General features: G+C 44.5%; 2 long non-coding RNA genes across 2 annotated transcripts in view; one reads left to right on the top strand and one right to left on the bottom strand.

Moving 5' to 3' along the window:
* The window catches only part of LOC140388062 (uncharacterized), a 205,333-nt gene that overhangs the window by 7,106 nt on the left and 172,580 nt on the right, over positions 1-25,647 (top strand). The window lies entirely within an intron of this gene.
* LOC140387701 (uncharacterized) overlaps positions 14,742-25,647 on the bottom strand; it is a 44,368-nt gene continuing 33,462 nt past the window's right edge. Inside the window, exon 3 of the long non-coding RNA XR_011933960.1 lies at positions 14,742-14,925. This is a non-coding gene — a long non-coding RNA (uncharacterized lncRNA). The remainder of the gene's footprint in view (positions 14,926-25,647) is intronic.

Below are 25,647 nucleotides of genomic sequence, written 5' to 3'. Positions count from 1 at the left end.
AAATTAAAATGTATGCATATTATTGACTTGCATCCTCCCGCCGGTGTGAGGCGGGTAGCACAGTCAGACTATCGGCGCGGGGGGAGGTGAGGGGGGGGGGGGCTCAGAGCATCACAACGGGACGCCAAACCCATTTCCCCTTCGATGCTCCATTCTCCGCCTGATCGGGAAACCAATTTCTGGCATCGGGCAATGGAAAATCCACCCCTGAGTCAGTGTGAGCGGGGAACACTCTTCTGCAGCTCAAAGTTTGGTTTACGTCTGCTATAAGAGGTGACAAGCGATCTTAAAGAGCCCTTTCAGCATGGATGGTTCAGCAGTTCAGAGCTGGTACAAATGTGCAGTGCCTGCCTGTCACATGCTTTTCCCATTTGAATCTCAAAAATAGCAATCGGGCAACTTGTGTACAAAGGACTTGTGACTTGCACTTTTAAAGGACCCTCTCTCCTCTATCAGGTGGTGATGCGTGCCTTCTCAGGGGCCTGACTAAGATGGTGGTGGCCAGAGCAACAATATGTGCAGGGAGTTCAGTGTGGTACGTTGTCAAAAACACAGCAGCCAATCATCAAAGGCCACTTGAGCTGCTGTACCACTGAGCAATACTCCCTCAAGTCAAATGAGGAGTTAAGTCACACAGCTTCAGTCTTAGGCCATTACTGCATCAATTAGAACAGGTGGAGTTACTTAGAATTGATCTTGTTGGGCGAGGAAGCCAGCAAAGTACTGCAGGATTTTAAAATCTGCAACAATTTTAACGAAGCAGTTAGCCACCAATGTACCCTGAGAGCAAAGGATCATGGCATGTTCCGTAATATGCCTGAAAGGCATGAAGGGGAAACAGAATGTCACCAGATCCTTAGGAGCAGCAATGGAAGTTCTAATGCAGCAAACTAGACAGAGGAAGGAAATCCTGGCCTGGGAGCAGAAAATGGATTTGAGCACTTCGGAGCAGCAGGCGGAGGTGGCTAGGACGGCATTGGATACACAGCCACTCAGTCAGAAGATGTTTGACCTTGTCAGCAACCATAACTTGCATTTATATACACCATTAACTTAATAAAAACATCCCAAGATGCTCTCCAGCTGCATTGTAAAACAGAAAATCATACCAAGCCACATAAGGGACTATTAGGGCGAATGATCAAAAGCTTGTTCAAAGTTTGGTTTTAAACAACAGCTTAAAAGAAGAAAGCAAGGTGGAGATGTGGAGAGGTTTTTTTTAACTCTTTCACGGGATGTGGGCTTCACTGGCTTGGTCAGCATGTATTGTCCATCCCTAATTGTCTTTGAGAAGGTGGTGAACCACTGCAGTCCATCTGGTGTAGGTACACCCACAGTGCTGTTAGGACCGGAGTTCGAGGATTTTGACCCAGTGATAGTGAAAGGACGGCGATATAGTTCCAGGTCAGGATGGTGTGTGGCTTGGAGGAGAACCTGCTGGTGGTGGTGTTCCCATGTATCTGTTGCCCTTGTCCTTCTAGGTGGTGGAGGTCACATGTTTGAAAGGTGCTGTTGAAGGAGCTTTGGCGAGTTGCAGCAGCACATCTTGTAGATGGTGCACACTGCTGCCATTGTGTGTCGGTGGTGGAGGGAATGATGTTTAAGGTGGCGGATCGGGTTCCAATGAAGTAAGGCTGCTTTGCCCCATTTAAGGAGGAAATTCCACAGCAAAGACACAGCCACCAATGGTGGGATGATTCAATCACCTATGCTCCAGAGTTCAGAATTAGAGGACGTAGCTATGTTGCAGGATTATGGGTCGAGAGCAAAATACAGAGATGGGGAAAGGCAATAGCATGGATGAGAATTTTAAAACAAAGGTGTTACTCAGGAGCTAGTGTGGTTTGGTGAGCACAAGAGTGATGGTGGAATGGGACTTGGTGTGAGTTAGGACATGGGCAGCAGTGTTTCGATGACATCAAGTTTACAAATAGTAGAGTGTGGGAGGTCCACCAAGAGTGCATTAGATTAGTCAAGTCTAGAGGTAACTAAGGCATGAATGAGGGTAGGGGTGGAGTCAGTGGTTGCCATGGAGATGGAAAGAAGCAGTCTTGGGGACAGGATGGGTATGTCGTCAGAGTTTCATCTTGGGGTCAAATATAACATGGCATCAAGGGCGCAAACAGTCAGTTTCATTCTCAGTGGGTTGCCAGGAAGAAGAATGGAGTTGATGGCGCGGGAGCTGAGTTTGAGGCATTTGTCATTGTCTTTGGTCTTGGCAATATTAAATTGGAGAAACCTTTGCTCATCCACCACTGGATTTTGGACAGTCTGATAAGCAAGAGACAGTGGAGAGGTCAAGAGAGGTGGTGTTGAGATGGAGGTGGGTGTCATCAGTGTACATATAAAAATTGACCTTGTGCTTTCGAATGAAATACATGGATGAGAAATGAGAGGGGTCAAGGATAAATTCTTGTGGAACGCCAGAAAATGGAAGAGAAGGAATACATAGAACATACAGTGCAGAAGGAGGCCATTCGGCCCATCGAGTCTGCACCGGCCCACTTAAACCCTCACTTCCACCCTATCCCCGTAACCCAATAACCCCTTCTAATCTTGTATTTTTGGTCCCTATGGGCAATTTATCATGGCCAATCCACCTAACTTGCACGTCTTTGGACTGTGGGAGGAAACCGGAGCACCTGGAGGAAACCCACGCAGACACAGGGAGAATGTGCAGACTCCGCACAGACAGTGACCCAGCAGGGAATCGAACCTGGGACCCTGGCGCTGTGAAGCCACAGTGTTGATCTCTTGTGCTACCGTGCTGCCTAATGCAGGTGATTCTCAGGCTGAGAGTAGAGAGATAAGGATGGGACTTGGTGAATGCAGCCCCACACACCTGGATAATGAGAGGAGATGTTGGAGGGGGTTGAAATGGCTCATTGTGTAAAAGGATGCTGACAAGTCGGGGAGGATGACAACTTTGTGACATTCATGAAGAGTGACAGTTATGACTTTGATCAGAGCTGTTAAGAGCTGTTTTGGTATTGTGGCGGTGCAGAAACCTCATTGAAAGGATTCGGCCATGGACTTCCAGGAAAAATGGACATGGGTCTGGGAGCTGGCAACACAATCAAGGAATTTGTCAAGGAAAGGTTGGTCGAAGTTGAGCAAATGGATGATGGCAGCACATTTGAAGGCGAGAGAACAGTTCCCAAGGAGAGAGAACCATTAACAATATCGACCAACGTGCCAGGAAGGTAAGTTGGGTGTGAAATAAAAACAGACCATGCTGGACAAACTCAGCAGGTCTTATAGCATCTGTGTAGAGGGAAACAGAGTTAACATTTTGAGTCGGATGTGACTCTCCTTCGGCACAAAAGTTGGGCGGTCAGTAGTTTAGTGGAAGTAGAGTGAAGAGAGCAGGAGATGGGTCTCAAACAAAATGTCCTCGACAAGTGGCACAATTCAATAGTATTAAGTGCATCTTCCACTTACAATGATCCCCCTCATACTGTGCTAACACACTGCAATTGCTTAACATCATCATCTGGAAGCTTGAATGACAATCTTTTTACCTCCACAATTCATCTACAAATGTTATTTCACCACAGCCTGACACCAATCATCAAATACATTATGGGCTACTTGCTGAGGTTTTGATTTTACTGTAAATCATCGTAACCTTAAATAATATATTGCAGGATGCGGTAACCAAAGATCATTCTCATGTGTTCTTTCTCTATATTAGTGTTGGAGAGAAAACGTGTCCTAGAGGAGTCAAGGGACTTTACTTAGATAACAATACTGGAGTAAAGGGCAGAGAGAGGGAATGTGAAAAAGGAAATAAGAGAGGCAAAAAGAGAGTATGAGAAGAGCTCGTACTCTGATCTAAAAAGGAACCCAAAAGTCTTCTATAATTTATAGAAATGTATCAGCTTGTCAGCAAAGTTGAAGTCCATGGAGTTAAAAGGACGGTGGCACCTTGAATACAAAGTTGGCTGAGTGACAGGAAACTCAGAGTAAATGGGACTGAGGTCACAATTGAGTGAGGGTGGTCATAGGGATGGGGGTAATTGGGTGGTCAGAGGCAAGGGAAGAGTGTGGCTTTCAGTAGCCAACCACCTGCCCAATACAGCGTCCCTCAATCGGACGCAAAGCACCTTTGGAAGAGGGACCCCCCCCCTCCCAATGTACACCCGACAGAGGGGTACAGCAAAGCTGTGTCACCCGCATGTAATCCCTGAGCCATCACTAAATTTGTGTGGGCTTAGAGAGAATGGATGGCAATTGACTCATTAATGAGCCTAATTGACAACCTGTCACGAGCAGTGAAGTCTCCCCCATGGGCCTGCTCAGAACATCAAAAATGTAATATTCTCCTGAAACTATGAAATTAAAAGCTCCAAAACAAAATTACATGTAAGATTATAACAGTTCAACATTTACGACTCTTTGTCTTGTCGTTCTTCCATCTTCATATTCTCCTCCCTCATCTGTTTTTTAATTTTAACTGTGATTTTACTGTTTACTTCTGCCTCTACTTCAGTTCAACAAAAGTTATTTTTGATACCCATTTTCACTTGACAATCCTTGACTTTCTGACCTTCTTCCTGTTCCCATTGTTCATTTTGGACACAGGAATATGTTTCTTTTTAATAGGCAGCAACTTTAAAGGCTATTGCTGTATATTGATACCTCTAAATTAATGATAAGCTGCACTGTCTGATAATTTCATGGATAGGTAAATGTTTAAAAAGTATAATGAATCTTTTTTTTTTTAATATTTTTATTCTCCTTTTTCACATTTTCTCCCAAATTTACACCCACCAACGATAAACAATAATCAGCAACACATGTCAATCCCCATAACAATAACAACGATCCCATCCTCCCACCAAACCCCAAACATTAGCCCGCATGTTTACATAAACAAATGACAAAAAGGAATCAGGGATCACCCATAGTCACCCTTAATACACACAGCCCCCCTCCCCCCAACCCTCCATCCCCCCCCAACTAATGTTCGATGTTATCCAGTTCTCGAAAGTGCATGATGAATAATGCCCATGAATTGTAGAACCCCTCCGTCCTTCCTCTCAGTTCAAACTTAACCTTCTCAAGAGTCCAGAATTCCAACAGGTCCCCCCGCCACGCCAGGACACAGGGTGGATAGGCTGCTCTCCATCCCAACAGATGCCTTTGGGCGATCAACGAGGCGAAGGCTACCATACCTGCCTCCGCCCCCGTTTCCGACATCCTGGATATGGCCTCCTGGGCTCCCGGGTCCAGTTTCACGTGCACCACCTTGGAAATTACCCTAAAAAACTCCTTCCAGTAATCCTCTAGCTTTGGACAGGACCAAAACATATTAACATGATTTGCCCCCCCCCCACCCTGCAACGCTCACACACATCTTCTACTCCTTCAAAGAATCGGCTCATCCTCACCCTCGTGATGTGTGCTCTGTATACCACCTTCAGCTGTATCAGCCCCAACCTCGCACACGAGGTGGAGGCATTTACTCTCCGGAGCACCTCACACCAGAACCCCTCCTCAAAAACCTCTCCCAACTCTTTCTCCCACTTTGTTTTGATCCCTTCCAGTGGTGCCTTATCCTCTTCCAAAATAGCTCCGTAAACTGCTGACACTACCCCTTTCTCCAGTCCCCCTGTCGTCAGCACCTCCTCCAGCAATGTGGAGGCCGGTTCCTCCGGGAAGCTCTGTATCTCCTTTCTGGCAAAATCTCGAACCTGCATGTATCTAAACACTTCCCTCTGCTCCAGCCCATACTTCGCTTCCAGCTCCTTCAGTCCTGCAAACCGACCCTGATGTGTTGGGTGTTCTGGATCACAAACAGGTCACCAACACTGGAAGTGGTGCAACTCTATTTTATTATAAGGTTAACTATATTAACAGACTTGAACTGTGGGTAAATGCAATACCAGCTTTAACTGTTGACCCTTGCCTAGTCCTAACCAGGTGATGCACTCAGCACATGGTAAATGTCTGTGTTGCAGGCTGTGAGCTCTGTGCTCCGAGCTAGCTGCTACTAGAATGAGCGGGAACTCTCCTGTCCCCTGTCTTTATAGTGCGTGTGCTCTCACTGGTGATTGGCTGCGGTGTTGTGTATGCTGATTGGTCGCGCTGCATGTCCATCAGTGTGTGTGTGTGTGTCTGCACCATGATATACTAGTGTATATTATGACAGACCCCTAAGAAACAAATCTTTTAGCGTATTAATTCCCTTCTCCTCCCATTTCCGAAAATTTCCATCCCACCTACCTGGCTCAAATCTGTGGTTCCCCTGAATCGGCATTTCCCTTGACCCTGCCCCCAACCCAAAATGTTGGCGAAACTGCCTCCAAATTCTCAATTAAGCTATTATTACCTGACTCCCTGAGTATTTCCCCGGAGCTATCGGGAGCGGTGCTGTTGCTAGTGCTTTCAGTCCCGACCCCCTGTACAAACTCTCCTCCATTCTAACCCACTGGGAATCAACCCCTCAGATACAGCTCCGCACCTTCTCCACATTCGCCGCCCGGTAGTAGTACATCAGGTTCGGAAGACCCAAACCCCCTGCCTGCCTTCCCCTCTGTAGCAGCACCTTTCTCACTCTGGCCACCTTCCCTTCCCATATGAACGAGGTAATCCTTCCCTCAATCTCTCTGAATAAAGCCTTTGGCAGGAAAATCGGTAGGCATTGAAAAATAAACAGAAATCGCGCAACACATTCATTTTAACCGCCTGTACCCGACCCGCCAGTGACAGAGGGAGACAATCCCACCTTGCCAGATCGGCTTTCACTCTCCCCACCAAACTAGAGATGTTGTACCTGCGAAGCCCTCCCCCACCCCCACCCACCCCATCCCCCACTCCCGGGCAAAGTGTAATGAATCTTAATGTAATTTTTTATTTCCAATGTCTGAAAGATTTTTTTCATGAGATTGATATTGGAAACTCACAGACTGGAAATGGGTAAGATAGGTCAGCATTGTCACTGCGCAAAGCACAGGCTGAAAATGCTTCTCCCCAGTGAGAGCAAAATATATATTATTTCATAAAGGGATAGAGTGAAAACAAACTTATTTCACTGTCAGGTTTCTTCAGGGGGAGGCGGTGACGGTGGCCTACATTAACACTGCAATGAAGTTACTGTGAAAATCCCCTAGTCACCACACTCTGGCACCTGTCCGGGTAAACTGAGGGACAATTCAGAATGTCCAATTCACTTAACAGCACGTCTTTCGGGACTTGTGGGAGGAAACCCACGCAGACACGGGGAGAACGTGCAGACTCCGCACACAGTGACCCAAGCGGGAAATCGAACCTGGGTCCCTGGCGCTGTGAAGCAACAGTGCTAACGCCTGTGCTACCGTGCCACACAACCAATGGATCAGATCTAAGCTCTGAAGTCCTGCCATATCCAGTCCTGAATCCAGGTGGACAATTAAACAACTCAGTGGAGGAGGAGGCTCCACAAATATCCGCATTCTCAATGATGGAGGAGCCCAGCACACCTGTGCAAAAGTCAAGACTGAAGTATTTGCAATCGTCTTCAGCCAGATGTGCTGAGTGGATGATCGATGTCAGTCTCCTCCAGAGATCCCCAGCGCATCACAGATGCCACACTTCAGCTAATACGATTCACCCCACGTGATATCAAGAAACAGCTGAAGGCACTGGATACTGCAAAGACTATGGGCCCTGACAAGATTCTGACAATAATACTGAAGACTTGTGCTCCAGAATTTACCGCGCCCCTATCCAGGCTGTTCTCGTGCAGCTACAACACTGGCATCTACCCAACAATGTGGAAAATTGCCCAGGTGTGTCCTGTACACAAAAAGCAAGACAACTCCAACCCAGTCAATTACCTCCCTATCAGTCCACTTTCAATCATCAGAAGAGTGATGGAAGGGGTCATTAACAGTGCACGACACTTACTAAGCAATAATCTGCTCACTAATGCTCAATTTGGGTTATGCCATGTTCACTGAGTTCCTGACCTCCTGACAACCTAGGTTAAACATGGACAAAAGAGCTGGATGCCAGAGGTGAGGGTAAAGTGACTGTCCTTGGCATTGAGGCTGCATTTGATCGTGTATGCCATTAAGGAGCCCTACCAAATCTGGCTTCAGTTGGAATCAGGGGGGAAACACTCCACTGGTTGGAGTCATGTCCAGCACAAAGGAAGATGGTTGTGGTGGTTGCTATATAAACTGTATAAAGCTATTTTCTACATAAAGTTTAATTCACTCAAAAGCAATTTTGAGTGGATTATTCTAATATAAGCCTCCATATTCAATAAGCAATCATGTGATATATGCAAATGCAGAAGTGTGGGACTGAGTACTGAGTAATTCAGGTTGACTGTCTATGGCTTATGCCTCGATTTTATTGTTGATTGAGGTCACATGCTAATGTGTTACAGAGAGGGCTATCATGTACAAATGTGTGACTGGGAATATTTTATACTGTTGATGACCCCTTTTATAACTTTACTGATGATCGAGGATAAACAGATGGGACAATGGTGAGATTCGAGCTGGGTTGTTGGATTATTAGTCGAGTCACAATGCCATTATGCCACCACATCCCCACGTATGTCACACTAGTGCATCTAACTACTTTTAAGATTCACTGAATATGGGCAGGTAATGTTAAATCTTCGCTAAATAACCATTATTATTCAATGTATGAATTGAACCAGATGGTGTTTCAGATACTGTTTAAAAATAACCTATTTGGTTCATGCCAGGGTTGGAGTATTATGCAACCTCTTAATGGTTGACAATTCATATTTTTTAATCTACCACTTGTTGGCTCAATGAAATTTATTCTAATGGGTTCACATGATGAAGTATCAGATCTACATTCATCTATAAAGATAATATTTACTCTTTAAAGTAACAACGGGTCTGATCCACGTGTGCTGTAGGGAAGTTTCTAGAATGCGTCGTTAGGGACAGAGTGACTGAGCATTTGGACAAATCTAAACTGATCAGAGAGAGCCAACACGGATTTGTAAAAGCTAAATCATGTCTAACTAACCTAGTTGAATTTTTGAGGTGGTCACTAATGTGGTAGATAAGGAAGTGTCTTTGGATGTTATTTAAATAGATGTTCAGAAGGTATCTGACAAAGTTCCTCACAAGGAATTATCATCAGGGATTAGATAAAAGGGAACAGAATTGGAGACAACACATTGACATGAGTAGGGAATTGTTTAAGAGGCAGGAGACAGAGTGTAGAGATAATAAGTATACACTCCAATTGGCAGGTTGAGGCTCGTAGTGGCCTCCAGGGATTTGTACCGGTGCCTCAGCTTGATACGACATTTACCTATGACCTACATGGAGGAACAGAGAGTCGTATAACTAAGCTTGCTGATGACACAAAGTTAAATGGCGCAGAAAATGATACAAATGGGAGTAGAAAGTTACAACAGGCCACTGATAGGTTGAGTGAACGAAACTGTGGCAAACGCAATTCAGTGTGGGGACCTAAGAGCTAGCCACTTTGTCTCTCAGGAAGATAGATCAGAATAGCTTCTGAATGATGAGAAGTTAAAACTACTCAGAAGCAGACATTTATGTGTTCATCTACAGAAATCAATTTTAAAAAAGGACAGTAACAAAAAGTAAGTCAAATAATTAATGGAATGTTGGCCTTCATGACAAGAGGTGTACAAGTGGAATACAGAGAGGCGTATTTTAGGCTGCTGTTGTTTAAAGCTCTTGGGCTGGATTCTCCGCAGCCCTGCGCCAAAATTGCGTTTGGTGCGTGGGCGGAGACTCCAATTTCACGCCGAAATCGGGCTCGGCTCTGATCCGGCGATTCTCCGGGACCCGAGAGGCAACGTGATCATGGAGTACTCCGTGCGGCTGGGGGGGTCATTGCCAGAGGCCCGCCCAGCGATCCTCCACTCCCAAACGGCCGGGATCCCGACGGCATGGTTCTAACCACCTATCACCGTTCGTGAAGCTCACGTGGCGGCTGTGGACTCAGTCCGCGGCTGCCCTGGTGGGGGGGGGCATCTGGCAACAGGGTGGGCCTTATGTGCGCTGCCGGATCTTCGGGCGCGCGGCTGATCAGGGGTGGGGGGCCTACATTTCTCATCTGCCATGGCGCTCGGCGCGGCCGCTGGAGGGTGCTGCTGTGTGCATACGCGGACTCAAAACCAGAAGTGTGCGGGCCCATATCCACAGCTGAAGCTGCGTGAATCACTCTGGGTCTCTGCTAACCCCCTGCAGGTGAGTGAATTGGCTGATCTTTTTTATGGGAAATTCCAGAGTGAAACGCCAGCGTTTTTAAGCTGGCGTGGGGACATAGTCCCATTTTGGTACAATCCAGCCCCTTGTTTATTGCATCTGGGGTATGGCACAGCCTTAATTTCCTGACACAGCACTCAAGAAAGATACACTGGCTTCGAGGAAGATGCAGTGCAAAGCTTCACGAGAATGACACTGGTGCTAAAGGGGTTAAATTATGTGGACAGGTTGCACAGACTAGGCTTGTATTCTCTTTGGTGTAGAAGATTAAAGGGTGATATAATGAGGTGTTTAAGATGATTAAAGGAGTTGACATGGTAGACGAAGAGTGTTCCTTTGATGGGGGAGTTCGGAACAAAGGGGCATAACCTTAAAATTAGAGCTAGTTGTTAAGGAGTGATGTCGAGAAGCCCTTCTTCACACAAAGAACAGTGGCTACCTGGGACTCTATCCCAAAAAGCTGCTGAGGATAGATGGATTGAAAATTTAAAAATTGAGAATGCGAGCTTTTGTTTGACGGAGGAATATGGAGCCAAGCAGGTTAATGCAATTAAGATGATCTAAATGGATGCAGAACTTGAGGGACTGCAAGACACTGAACTGGATTCTCCATTGCCCAAAGTTAGTAGCGGGTTTCCCGACACAACGAAGAATGGAGCGTTGGCCAAAAAAACGGGATGGGCACCCGGTTCCGATATTCCGGTCACCCACCGGCTGCAGCATCGAGCTACACGCCATGCGCCGACAGCAACATGGAAATTGGAGAGTTGCATCCATTTGCATCTGATTAATGGATTGGAAGCCCGAATCTCCACACCTCATCATGCTCCAGCCCTCTCAGCTGGGAGTCGTGCAGGCATCTGGGTGGCACTGTCGCGCAGTGGTTAGCACTGTTGTTTCACAGCACCAGGGACCCAGGTTCGATTCTCAGCTTGGATCATTGTCTGTGCGGAGTCTGCACGTTCTCCTTGTATCTGCGTGGTTTTCCTTCGGGTGCTCCGGTTTCCTCCCACCAGTCCCGAAAGACGTGCTTGTTAGGTGAATTGGACATTCTGAATTTCTTATTGATTTACGGGATGTGGGCGTCGCTGGTTAGGCCGGCATTTATTGCCCATCCCTAGTTGCCCTTTACTAAAGTGGTGATGAGTTGCCTTCTTGAATCGCTGCAGTCCTTCAGGTGTGGGTACATCTACTGTGCTGTCAGGGAGGGAGTTCCAGAATGTTGCCCCAGCAACAGTGAAGGAACGGCAATATATTTCCAAGTCAGGGTGGTGAGTGACTTGGAAGGGAACCTCCAGGTGGTGGGGTTCCCAGGTATCTACTGTTCTTGTCCTTCTAGATGGTAGTGGTCGTGCATTTGGAAGGTGCTGTCTAAGGAACCTTAGTGAGTTACTGCAGTGCATCTTGGGCGGCATGGAAGGACTGTGGTTAGCACTGTTGCATCACAGCTCCCTGGTCCCAGGTTCGATTCCCGGCTTGAGTCATTGTCTGTGTAGAGTCTGCATGTTCTCCCTGTGTCTGCATGGGTTTCTTCTGGGTGCTCCGGTTTCCTCCCACAAGTCCCCAAAGACGTGCTGTTAGGTCATTTGGACATTCTGAATTCTCCCTCAGTGTACCCGAACAAGCGCCGGAATGTGGCGATTAGGGGCTTTTCACTGTAACTTAATTGCAGTGTCACCTACCTATGATAATAAAAATTATTATTATTTGATGATACACACGCTGTTGGTCGGTGGTGGAGGGCTTAAATGTTTGGGGAAGGAGGAGCAATCAAGCGGGCTGCTTTATCCTGGATGGAGTCAAGTTTCTTGAGTGTTGTTGGAGCTGCACTCATTCAGGCAAGTGAAGAGTGTTCCATTACACTCCTGACTTGTACCTTGGAGATGGTGGACAGGCTTTGGGGGGTCAGGAGGTGAGTTACCCATCATAGGATTCCTAGCCTTTGACCTGCTCTTGTGTCAGGTGAGTGTCCCTTTAAGAAAGGTTTAGTCTCTTATTATGTGACTTGTAGCACATTGGGCTGTGGCTGTGACGTGAGAGGGGATTTCAGTTTCCGTTTGACTGCTTTTGACTACATAAGGAGAAAGAAGTGTTTTCCCTGTTTTCTCTGTTTTCATTTTAAAAGCTGTTCCAGTAAAAAGCACATTGGTTGTGGCTAACTGCCTTCGTAACTTTAAAGATATTGTTGCTTTCTGGAAGGAGTTTGAATCTGCTGGTTGGAACTGGATCAGAATTTCAGCAAAAGGACCAGTCCCATTCAAGTGAGAATACAGTGTGCTGGGCCACGCCCTTTAAAGGGGTTTTGGTTTAATTTGAGTTTGTTATTGAATTGGAACAGCTAAGGGGGAGTTCATTAAGCACTATGTACATAGATTACTGCAGCTGTGTGGTGTCTTTATGTTTGTAATTGATAAAAAAAATTATTGCTGTGTTTTTATATATATATATATGTTCACTACATTGTTCGAATAAACCTTGTTTTGATTAACGTGTCGAGGGAGTCTGATGAATCACACATGCAGTGAAGGCTTTTGTGCTCATCTGAGCCAAATTCAACATGGGTCAGGTGAACTTCTTAATACACTTTGGAGTTTCTAAGCCCTGGCCCATAACACCTGGTAGCCGCAGTATTACTGTGGCAAGTCTGCACCATTATCTGAGGAGTCCTTGCGAATGGCGCTGAACATTGTTTGTGCAGTCCCCACTTCTAATCTTATGATGGAAGGGAGGTCGTTGACGAAGCAGCTGATGATGGTTGGGCGTAGGACACTACCCTGAGGAACTCCTGCAGTAATGCCCTGGAGCTGAGATGATTGGCCTCCAACACCACAACCATCTCCCTTTGTGCCAGGTATGACTCCAACCAGCGGAGAGTTTTCCACCTGATTCCCATTGACTCCAGTTTAGCTAGGGCTCCTTGATGCCATACTCGGTCAAATGCTGCCTTGATGTCAAGGGCATCACTCTCACCTCACCTCTGGCATTCAGCTTTTTTGCCCATGTTTGAACCAAGGCTGGTAATGAGGTCAGGAGCTGAGTGACCCTGGCGGAACCCAAACTGAGTGTCCGTGAGCAGGTTATTTCCGAGTGAGTGCCGCTTGATAGCACTGTTGATGACTTTTTCCATCACTTTGCTGATGATGGAATGTAGACTGATCGGACAGTAATTGGCTGGGTTGGATTTGTCCTCTTTCCTGTGTAAAGGACACACCACATTGCCGGGTAGATGCCAGTGTCGTAGCTGTACTGGAACAGCTTGGCTAGGGGTGCGGCAGGTTCTGGAGCACAAGTCTTCAGTAGTATTGCCTGAATGTTATCAAGGCCCATAGCCTTTGCAGTATCCATCTCCTCTAGCCGTTTCTTGATATCACGTGGAGTGAATCGGAGTGGCTGAAAACTGACATCTCCCTCAGTGCGCCATAGTGTGGCAACTGGGGGATTTTCACACTAACTTCATTTTAGTGTTAATTTAAGCCTACTTGTGACACTAATAAAGATTACTCTAATGAATTAGTGCAAGAACTTACAAATGAGGCCTGGGCACCATGGTCGTTGAGGGGGAGCAAAGAGGTAAGCAAACATTTCAAACTTGCTGGACCTCAGGGAGTAGCGGGGAATGAATTGGTGACAAGTGCGTGGACTTGATGTGTCTCCCTCAGGATCGGGCTGCCCTGGTTGATACCCAATTGTTGGTTAAAATCATTTAAACCCACAAATAGCTGCAACTTACAGGCTCATAGAATCATAGAATCTGTACAGTGCAGAAGCAGGCCATTTGGCCCATCGATTCTGCACAGACCCTTTGAAAGGCCATCCTACCTAGGCTCAATCCCCCCACCCTATCCCTGTAGCCCAACCTAACCTTTAGACACTAAGAGGGAATTTAGCATGGCCAATCCTCTAGGGATATGCTTTATTAAAACAAATTTCATTTTTACCACAGTATTACGCTACCTTTAACATCATGAAATAATAGATTACAATTACCAGTTAAACAATGCTTAACAGTAAAATGAAACACTTTAACCCCTAACTTCTATCTTTTATATCTCCAACCAAGCAAAACCCATCACAGGTCAAAACGCACTTTCAAATACAATTAGCAAACACAGGAATACTTGCTGTTGTTATGACGCCCTGCGAAAGTGCACGGTCAATTCCAGCCCCACTCATCCCGGAGTCACAAGACAAGTGAATTAACCAATAATCCTGGAGTGTTTGACCCTTGGCTGTCCAATAATTACAGTCACCAGGTTTGTAAGTTGAACCACAGTTACTGTTTATTTATACCAAGAACTAACATGAAATATACAATAAATACAACTGGATAACAACAAGTTAATACCTCCTGTATACTTACTGTCCCACCCTCTAATAATAATAATATTATTATTACAACAACAAGTTAATATTTCCTATCTACTCACTGCCCCACCCTCTATCCACACACACAAGTCAGACAACATAGAGGGGAATCGGTAAAAGTAATAAGGATGATGAAGGTCTTTGCTTTAAATGGTGGTTCTTTAAAATGCTTTTCTCATAGCAAGCTAGTAAATCACAGTCTTTGTTTTACAGTCTGTACTCACAACTTTCTTGGAGAAACAGTGTCCCTGCTTCATCAACCTTTGTTTCAGTTCATGGGCCTCTGTGATTTCAGGACTCCAACACCCACAGACATTTTGGTGAAAGAGTTAGCTGGTTCCTTCTGGAGAAAAACAGAGATAAGAGAGAGTGGGTCTTCTCTCTAAGCTGCCAAGAGTCAAACTACAACCAAACTGAGAACCTTGTGATTCTGAAAACATTTCAGTCGGATCATTTTCAATCACCATAAGACATAAGAGCAGAATTGGGCCACTCGGCCCATCGAGTCTGCTCCGCCATTCAATCATGGCTGATATTTGTCTCATCCCCATTCTCCTGCCTTCTCCCCACAACCCCTGATCCCCTTATTGATCAAAAACCTATCTATATCTGTCTTAAAGACACTCAGTGATTTGGCCTCCACAGCCTTCTGCGGCAAAGAATTCCACAGGTTCACCAACCTCTGGCTGATGAAATTCCTCCTCATCTCTGTTTTAAAGGACCATCCCTTTAGTCTGAGTTTGTGTCCTCTGCTTCTAGTTTTTCCTACAAGTGGAAACATCATCTCCACATCCACTCTATCCAGGCCAAGCAGTATCCTGTAAGTTTCAATAAGATCCCCCCTCATTCTTCTAAACTCCAACGAGTAGAGACCCAGAGTCCTCAACCGTTTCTCATACGACATGCTCTTCATTCCAGGGATCATTCTTGTGAACCTCCTCTCGACCCTTTCCAAGGCCAGCGCATCCTTCCTTAGATACAGGTCCCAAAACTGCTCACAATACTCCAAATTGGGTCTGACCAGAGCCTTATAAAGCCTCAGAAGTACATCCCTGGTCTTGTATTCTAGCCGTCTCAACATGAATGCAACATTGCATTTGTCTTCCTAACTGCCGAGTGAACCTGCACGTTAACCTTCAGAGAATCGTGAACAAGGACTCCAAAGTCCCTTTGTGCTTCTGATTTCCTAAGGATATTCCCATTTAGAAAATAGTCTATGCCTTCATTTCTCCTTCCAAAGTGCATAACCTCACACTTTTCCACATGTATTCCATCCGCAACTTCTTTGCCCACTCTCCTAGCCTGTCCAAGTCCTTCTGCAGCCCGCCTGCTTCCTCAATACTACTTGTCCCTTTACAGATCTTTGTATCATCTGCAAACTTAGCAACAGTCCCTTCTTCCAGATCATTAATGTATATTGTGAAAAGTTGCAGTCCCAGCACCGACCCCTAAGGTACACCACTAGTCACTGGCTGCCATCCTGAAAAGTACCCTTTTATCCCCACTCTCTGACTTCTGCCAGTCAGCCAATCCTCTATCCATGCCAGGATCTTACCCTGAACACCATGGGTTCTTAACTTATTTAACAGTCTCCTATGCGGCACCTTGTCAAAGGCCTTCTGGAAATCTAAATAAATCACATCCACATGTTCTCCTTTGTCTAACTTCCTTGTTACTTCCTCAAAGAACTCTAACAGATTTGTCAGACATGACCTCCCCTTGACGAAGTCATGCTGACTCAGTCCTATTTTAACATGCACCTCCAAGTACTCCCCGATCTCATCTTTAATAATGGACTCTAAAATCTTACCAGTGACCAAAGTCAGGCTAACCGGCCTATAATTTCCCGTCTTCTGCCTCCTTCCCTTCTTAAACAGGGGTGTTACATTAGCCACTTTCCAGTGCTCTAGGACCCTTCCTGCCTCAAGTGATTCCTGCCTCCACAATCTCCTGAGCTATCTCTTTTAGATCCCTGGGGTGTAGTCCATCCAGTCCAGGTGATTTATCCACCTTCAGACCTTTCCATTTCCCCAGAACCTTCTCCTTAGTAATGGTCACTGCACTCACCTCTGCCCCCGGTTCTCCTCGAATTCTGGCATCCCACTGGTGTCTTCCACCGTGAAGACTGATGTAAAGTGTTATGGGCCAGAATTTAGAGAACCCCAAGGTGTATCATAGAGTTCACCTGACCCACAACTTTTAATAGATTGTGATATGGGGAGCACACGGTTCACTCTACAGGTGTGGTGCAGCAGAAATCAAAAAGTATTTTTTAAAGCAAAACAATGTTTATTCTATGAACTCAAGATCACCTTTTTAAAACATACAGTGAACATCTTAGCAACCATTAATTCAAATTGGGATAGGATAAGAGCCCGTTCTTGTAACTGCATTAATCTTTGTATAGTCCACACACAACCATTGGGTACTGTCTGGTTTAGGTACCATCACTACGAGTGAGCTCCATTGGCTGCAACCCACTTCAATTATGTCATTTTTAAGCAAACTCTCAATCTCTTTGTTATGTTATGGGCCAGGGTTTAGCGAACCCCAAAGTGTATCATGGAGTTCACCTGACCCGCAACTTTTAATAGATTGTGGTATGGGGAGCACACGGCCCACTCTACAGGTGTGGTACAGCAGAAATCAAAAAGTATTTTTTAAAGCAAAACAATGTTTATTCTATGAACCCAAGTTCACCTTTTTAAAACATACAGTGAACATCTTAGCAACCATTAATTCAAATACAACGCCCAAAGAATAGAATAAGCTGTCCATTTAACATCCAGAAGTCTTTTTTTTTAAAACCTTTAAACAGAAGCACATCAGGTTAAACTCACTACTGTTATTAGTTTTAAATCACCAGGATCGATTTACAGTCTTTAGATTACAGAGAGAGACTCTAATACACCTTCTGGCTGTGACTACAGCTATCCAGCACTGAAAACAAAACTAAAACACACCCTGCAGCAAACACCCTAAAACGAAAGTAAAAAGCGAACCGACAGCCCAGCTCCACCCACTCTCTGACATCACTGCAGTAATTAACACCCATTTCTTAAAGGTTCTATCACTACAGATATTTATATACATACCCATTTCTTAAAGGTACTCTCACATGACAGTTAACCTGTGCCAATTTTAAAGGGTTAAGTCAATATGGAAGTTGTTTAATTGGAACAGCATTTCCCACATCTACATCATGTATAGCCATTTTAGTACTTCCCAATTTATCTCCGCAAACCTGCCCATGCGATATCAATAACTCTTACAGGTCAGTTAGCTTTTCCTCTGGAAGGTAACTTAACAATTCATCCCAATTTTTAAGAACATCCTCATTTTCCAATTTAATTTGAGGTATGTCAAATTCACAGTCATCTGGATTTGGTTCGTCACTTTGAATTAAAATCATTAAAACCTCCTCCTTTTTCTTTCCTTCCCTTTCAAAGTACCTTTTAAGCATATTCACATGACACACTCGATGAGTCTTCCTTCTATCTGGTGTTTTTACCACATAATTCACTTCACTTAATTTCCTTTCAATCTGATAAGGTCCACAAAACCTTGCTTTTAAAGGTTCACCTACCACTGGTAACAACACTAAAACTCTATCTCCACTGGCAAAACTACGAACTTTGGATTTCTTGTCCGCTACCCGTTTCATCACATTTTGTGCAACTTTTAAATGTTGTCTCGCCAATTCACCTGCTCTATTTAATCGTTCCCTAAAATTTGACACGTAATCCAATAATGTAATTTCCGATTTCTCACTCACCAATTTTTCCTTAATCAATTTACCTCATGACCAAAAATTAGTTCAAAAGGACTGAATTAAGTTGACTCATTAGGTGCATCCCTAATTGCAAACAGTACGAATGGGATTCCTTTGTCGCAATCCTCTGGATAATCGTGACAATAAGCCTGCAACATTGTCTTTAATATCTGATGCCACCTTTCTAACGCTCTGTGTGATTCTGGATGGAATGCAGTTGATTTAAATTGTTTTGTTCCCAAGCTATCCATAACTTCTTTGAATAACCTTGAGGTAAAATTTGATCCTTGATCCGATTGTATTTCTGTGGGTAGTCCATATCCAGTAAAGAATTGAAGTAACTCCTCCACAATCTTTTTAGCTGTAATATTACGTACTGGAATGGCCTCTGGAAACCTAGTAGACACATCCATTATCATCAAAAGATAGTGATTCCCACTTTTTTTTTAGGAAGCGGTCCTACGCAATCAATTAGGACCCTTGTAAAAGGTTCCTCAAATGCTGGAATGGGTATTAAGGCCGCTGGTTTTATCACTGCCTGAGGTTTCCCTATCACTTGACATGTGAGACATGATTGACAAAATTTAACTACACCTTTATGTAGTCCAGGCCAATAAATATGTTTTTGTATTTTAGCTTGAGTTTTCCTTATTCCCAAAAGACCTCCCACTGGTACCTCATGTGCAACTCGCAACGCCTCCTTTCTATACCCTACTGACAACAGTACTTGATGAACTTCTGCCCACTTTTCACCCGCCTGCATATGTAAAGGTCTCCATTTTCTCATCAAGACATCACTTTTACGGTAATAACACTCTGGTATACACTCAGATTCCTCTTCTGTGTATGCTTTCTGAAACATGCATTTTATTTCTATATCTATCTGTTGTAACTCCGCCAATTTTCCTGAACTAAAAATATCCGCCTCATCCTCCACCTATTCTTGTTCTTTTTCAACCATCTGATTAAAAATCATTTCTGACAATTGCACTTCAACTTCATCTTCACTCTTTGATTTCTCCTCTTGTCTTAACCTGTGACTTTGCAAGCTTGTTACGACACAATCTGGAAAAATCCCAGGATATTCATCCTTCAACACTTTGGTTGTCTAATTTTCCACTGGCTTATCAACCACAGTAGGCATCACTCCCACCTGCGATCCAGCTATATCATTCCCAAGATACACTGTATTCCTGGACAAGATAGTTTCTCTATTACTCCTACTACCACTTCACCACTCTTCACTGGACTTTCCATCCTTACCTTATATAATGGAACGCTACTCCTCTCACCCTGAATTCCACATATTACCATCTTTTCTGGCAGTATTCTTCCCAAACTACACAACTCCTCATCTCTTACCATTAAAGATTGACTAGCTCCCATATCTCTTAAAATTGTGACTTCTTTACCTGCTCCTCCTGATACACATGAGTAAACTTTATCCACACAAGTAAATTCTTTAAAGAGATCTGGCATCTTATTATCAACCACCTGTTGATCAGGCTGTACAATCTTTTGCACCTCCTTCGCTTCACTTGGGCTTTCCTTTTCCACTTTAACAAACCCCACTGTCTTATCCTGTTTTACCACATCAGCCTTCCCATTGCTTTTCTTCAACCACCAACACTGTGACTTTACATGGCCTAGTTTATTACAGTGAAAACATTTGAAACTTTTCATGTCTCTTCCATCCTCCTGGATTTCTTTTTTAATCTGAGGTACACCCTCCTTATTATCTCCCATCAGATCACCTTTACCTTTACCACTTGAGTATTTCTCATGTCCCCAGTTTCTATCCCTCACAGGCTGAAACTGATGTTGGAAACCAAACTTTGATTTATGAACTAATTCATAATCATTTGCCATTTCTGCTGCTAATCTCGCAGTTTTAACCCTCTGCTCTTCCACGTGAATTCTCGTTACATCAGGAATTGAATTTTTAAACTCCTCCAAAAGTATAATTTCTCTGAGAGCTTCATACGCTTGGTCTATTTTCAAAGCCCTTATCCACCGATCAAAATTACTCTGTTTGATCCTTTCAAACTCATGTATGTTTGACCAAATTCTTTCCTTAAATTTCTAAACCTTTGTCTGTAAGCTTCAGGCACTAGTTCATATGCACCTAAGATGGATTTTTTAACCTCCTCATACGTCCCAGATACCTCCTCCGGTAGTGATGCAAACACTTCCCTACCCTACCTACCAGCTTTGTTTGAATCAGTAATACCTACATGTCCTGTGGCCATTTCATTTGTTTAGCTACCTTCTCAAATGAAATGAAAAAGGCTTCTATCTCCTTCTCAGCAAACCTTGGCAATGCTTGGACATATTTAAATAGTTCCCCACCAGGATAGACTTTTATCCCGGACGAGCCCCCAATTTATGTTATGGGCCAGTGTTTAGAGAACCCCAAAGTGTATCATGGAGTTCACCTGACCCACAACTTTTAATAAATTGTGGTATGGGGAGCACACAGCCCACACCACAGGTGTGGTGCAGCAGAAATCCAAAAGTATTTTTAAAGCAAAACAATGTTTATTCTATGAACTCAAGTTAACCTTTTTAAAACTTACAGTGAACATCTTAGCAACCATTAATTCAAATACAACCCCCAAAGAGTACAACACTAAGTAATCCTTACTTTCTTTTTAACATCCATAAGACCTTTAAACAGAAGCACATCAGGTTTAAATTCACTACTGAGAACAGTTATATCTCTGAATTTACCAAATGATCAAGAGATAGTCTTTACATGGCAGAGAGAACAACATTACACATTCTGTGGCTGACTGCCGCTCCAACACTGAAACGAAACCAAAAAAACACAGACACATCCAAGCTTTTCTCAAAGAGAAACTAAAAGCTGACAGACAGCCCAGCTCCACCCACACTCTGAAATCACTGCTGGAATAAATGCCCATTTCGTAAAGGTACACCCACTACAGTTATTCTATAAGAAACACCCATTTCTTAAAGGTACTCTCACATGTCAAAAGTAACTATTCAGTTCCTCTGCCATTTCTTTGTTTCCTAGTATTACTTCTACCACCACATTTTCCAGTGGTCCAATGTATATTTTTGCCTCTCGCTTTTATATTTTGAAAAAAACTCTTCCTACCTTCCTTTTTACTCGCTAGCTTGCACTCAAACTTCATCTTCTCCCCCTTATTGCTTTATTAGTTGCCCTCTGCTCGCTTTTAAAGGCTTCCGAATCCTGTGGCTTCCCACTATTCCTCACCACTTTATATGCTTTTTCTTTAGCTTTTATGCTGTCCTTGACTTCCCTCATCAGCCATGGATGCCTTGTCCTCCCCTCAGTATGTTTCCTCCTCCTTTGGATGAATTTCTGTTGTGCCTCCCAAATAACCCCCAAAATCCCCTGCCATTGCTGTTCCACTGTCTTTGCTGCTAGGCTCCTTTTCCAATCAACTCTGGCCAGCTCCTCCCTCAAGTCTTTGTAGTTATCCTTATTTAATTGTAATACCTTTACATCTGATTGCAGCTTCTCCCTCTCAAACTGCAGGGTATATTCTATCATATTGTGGTTACTGTTCCCTAAGGGTTCCTTCACCTTAAGTTTCCTAATCAAGTCTGCCTCATTACAAATAACCAAATCTAGAATTGCCTGTTCCCTAGTCGGCTCTATCACAAACTGCTCCAAAAAACCATCTCTTAGACATTCCACAAATTCCTTTCCTTGGTATCCACTACCAACCTGACTTTCCCAGTCCACCTGCATATTGAAGTCCCCCATGATTATTGTAATATTGCCTTTTTACATGCTTATTCTATCTCCTGATTTATTTTCTGCCCCACATCCTGACTATTGCTAGGGGGCCTGTACATAGATCCCATCGAGGTCTTTTTACCTTTGCGATTCCTCAACTCTATCCACAAAGATTCTATGTCTTCTGCTCCTATATTGCTCCTTGCTATTGTTTTAACTTCATTCCTTACTAACAATGCACCTCGCCCCCTTTGCCCATCTGCCTGTCCTTTTGAAAGGACACATATCTTTGGATATTTAGATCCCAGCCCTGATCCCTTTGCAGCCACGTCTCTGTGATGCCCGCAACATCGTACCGGCCAATGTGCGCAACAAGCTCATTTACCTTGTTCCGCATACTGCGCGCATTTAGGTCCAACACCCGCAATCCTGCATTGACCACCTCCCTTTTCACATTTGGCACCTTTTTTGCTCTGCCTGAGGGTGATTTTGTTCTTTTATTTTGGTTCTCTATTTCCCCTTCAGTTAATACACCTTCTAAGCTCACATTCTGTTCCCACACCCCCTGCCATACTAGTTTAAATCCTCCCGAGTGAATCGAGCAAACTTCCCAGCCAGGATATCGGTGCCCCTCCAGTTTAGTTGCAACCCGTCCTTCTTGCACAGGACCCACCTGCCCTGGAAGACATCCCAATGGTCCAAAAATCTGAAACCACCTGTTATGAGGCAGAGCATAGTGTTTTGGGGCGAATTCATTGGGCACCAGCCAAATCAATCAAACCGAGTCTCAGCCAATCTCTGTCATTGGTACTGGACAGTCCATAGCTCAGGTTTGAACCAGCACAGACTGACACAGTGGTCCTCTTATATTGCTGTAAGTATTGTAAGAAATGATTGTGAAGGAAGTACAAGAGGTTACATTATTGAGTGAAAGAAGGTGAGTATGGGTATAAAATCCAAATATAATGTTAACACTTCCCATATTTATTAATTGGGAAGTGGAGTATATTGATCAATTTCATGGTTTGTTTCTGAGAGAAACACAATCTGAACGGTCAGAGGTCAAAGAGTAATTAAGCAGCTATTTTTCTCCTTCCTGCAAAATGTTCCAAGACATGGGGCGGGTTTCTCGAATCCCCTGCCGGGCCGGAGAATCATGGGGGAGCGGCGTGAATCTCGCCCTGCCGCCCCAACGGCGGATGCAAGACTCTCTGGCGCCGGTTTTTCGGTGGGGGCGGGTATCGCGTCATGCCGGTCGGGGGCCGTTGGCAGTGGCCCCCCCCCGGCAATTCTCCGCTCCATGATGGGCCGAGTGGCCGCCCATTTTCAGCCAGTCCAGCCGGCGTAAATCAAACAAGGTCCTTACCGGCGGGACCTGGCGCTGCGGGCGGCCTGCTGAGTCCCCGGGGATTGAGCGGGGGTGATCTGGTCCCGGGGGGGGGGGGGAGGGGGGGTGGAGGGGACACGGTGGCCTGACCCGCGATCGGGGCCCACCGATCTTCGGGCGGGTCTGTGCCGTGGGGGCACTCTTTCCATCCGCGCCGGCTGCTGTAATGCTCCGCCATGGCCGGCGCGGAGAACCCTTCTGCACATGCGCTGGGAACACGCTGGTGTTCCTGTGCATGCGCCAACTCGCGCTGGCCGACGGAGGCCCTTTGGCACTGGCTGGCGTGGTGCCAACTCCGCTGTCGCCAGCCTTGCCCCTGCAGGTGCAGAGGATTCTGCACCTTCCGGGCAGCCCGACGCCGGAGTGGTTCACACCACTCCTCGGCGCCGGTACGGCTCGCCCCGCCGGATAGCGGAGAATCCCGGCCATGATGTTTGTGCCAGAGAATAGGGTGGTTAAGTGTGATGCAATACAATTTTTCTAGAACAGGTTTAACACCACTCTGTTCAATTCAAGCAATATTAGCAAAATTGTCATTAGAACTTATGTTACAAAGATGTTATTGCAAACCTGCTGACATCATCACAATTTTGCTTGACTCTATACCTCCATAGATTGGATTTGTTTATTGTCACGTATACCGAGGTACAGTGAAAAGTATTTTTCTGCGAGCAGCTCAACAGATCATTAAGTACATGGGAAGAAAAGGGAATAAAAGAAAATACATAATAGGGCAATACAACATGTACAATGTAACTACATAAGCACTGGCATCGGATGAAGCATGCAGGGTGCAGTGTTAATGAGGTCAGTCCATAAGAGGGTCATTTAGGAGTCTGGTGACAGTGGGGAAGCAGCTGTTTTTGAGTCTGGTCGTGCGTGTTCTCAGACTTCTGTTATTGCGATTTAATGAGCAGATACAGTTATTAAAGTTAAACATTCATCAAAAATTGGCATTCATGCAGACTAATTTAATGGCAGAGAAAGGCCGGTATTCTCCAGCCTCCCAGCCATGTGTTTTTCGGCAGCGGGAGGCGGCGCACCGTTCGCTGGCAATGGGATTCTCTGCTCTTGCTGCCACATGTAGGTCAGACCAGGTAAGGATGGCAGATTTCCTTCCCTAAAGGACATTAGTGAACCAGATGCGTTTTCACAACAATCGACAATAGTTTCATGGTCATCATTAGAATTTTAATTCCAGATTTTTATTTAAAGGCTTGTTAAAATAGGGATGCTGCTGAACGATTTGAAAAGGAAAACGTGACACAGTGCTGAGGATTTCAACATTCATGCAGTAAATATATCAGCAAACTATTTGCAATTCTAACTAAGGTTAGAAGTTAGGAATGAATTAACTCATTCATTCTTCTGCCCATTTCTCAAGATTATAACTGATACTATTGCAAAATCTTAAAGCAAAGATAATGGCCGGAATTCTCCAGCTGTTGGGATTCTCTGTTCCTACCAGCAGCCTATTCCCAATCCACGGGTTTCTTGGCGGCGTGGGGTGGCTTCAATGGGATAGCCCATTGACAAGCAGGGGGGGCAGGAGAATTCCGCCCAATAAGTCACTGAATGTATTTAAGAAAGAAAAAGAAAAAGCGTCAAGGGTATGGGGAGAGAGTGGGAGTATGGAATTAGGATCAGCCATAAACCCATTGGGTGATGACGCAGACTCGATGGGCCAAATGACCAACTCCTGCTTTCTTTGTGATCAGTGAGCAAAAGAATACAAATCGGCATTTCATGTGTTGACCATTAGCCGCAACTCCCGCAGTGTTTTAACCTTGTTCACATTTACAATTATGAAATGAATCTTTAATCTTTAAGTATATTTATATATTATTGTCATGTCGTTTTTATTTTATTACTCCACATGAGCTGGAGGCAATATATTTAGGATGCATTATTGAAGATGAAATGCATTCTCAAGTTGTGATATGAGGCTATAAAATATTGGTTGTAAGAGACAAAAACTTAACACATTCTTGTGACATTCCCTTGTCTGCTATTTTAATGTGTGTTTTGACCTGCTTTTCTTTAAATGGGTTAATGTCTCTACTACAATACAGAGGTGCACAAAACAATGTCATATCCATGTGGTGAGCAGCTGTCTACTAATATTACAACGTATTAAGTACTGGTAGCATTAAAGTGTAAATTTGTCAATATTGTT

Source organism: Scyliorhinus torazame, chromosome 13 (assembly GCF_047496885.1).
Source record: "Scyliorhinus torazame isolate Kashiwa2021f chromosome 13, sScyTor2.1, whole genome shotgun sequence".
Classification (NCBI taxonomy): Eukaryota; Metazoa; Chordata; class Chondrichthyes; order Carcharhiniformes; family Scyliorhinidae; genus Scyliorhinus; species Scyliorhinus torazame.
This window is presented reverse-complemented; position numbering and strand designations above follow the sequence as displayed.